General features: G+C 54.0%; 1 protein-coding gene across 1 annotated transcript in view; it reads right to left on the bottom strand.

Annotated features, from left to right (window-relative positions):
- Nucleotides 1-237, bottom strand: part of LOC119593979 (poly(rC)-binding protein 3-like) — a gene marked incomplete in the record, with an annotated part of 48,552 nt that overhangs the window by 12,752 nt on the left and 35,563 nt on the right.

Below are 237 nucleotides of genomic sequence, written 5' to 3'. Positions count from 1 at the left end.
AGAGTAAACAAACACGAGCGCAGAAAGCCTCTGCTCCCTCCCCTCCAATAGCAGATTCACAGTTACAGGAGAAGCAAGCCCCGTTTCCCTCCTCCACTCAATGCCGAGGTGCGACCACCGGCACTTGGATGAGGACTCCCTCGCGCCCTCTCTCCCCCCTCAGGAGAATATTCACGAAAACGTATGTGCGTCTCAGTCATTCATTCGCTCATTTACATACGTCCATACTCACGCTCG

This window comes from Penaeus monodon, chromosome 33 (assembly GCF_015228065.2).
Source record: "Penaeus monodon isolate SGIC_2016 chromosome 33, NSTDA_Pmon_1, whole genome shotgun sequence".
NCBI classification, from domain to species: domain Eukaryota; kingdom Metazoa; phylum Arthropoda; class Malacostraca; order Decapoda; family Penaeidae; genus Penaeus; species Penaeus monodon.
The sequence above is the reverse complement of the archived record's forward strand: the minus strand, read 5'-3'. Positions and strand labels throughout refer to the sequence as shown.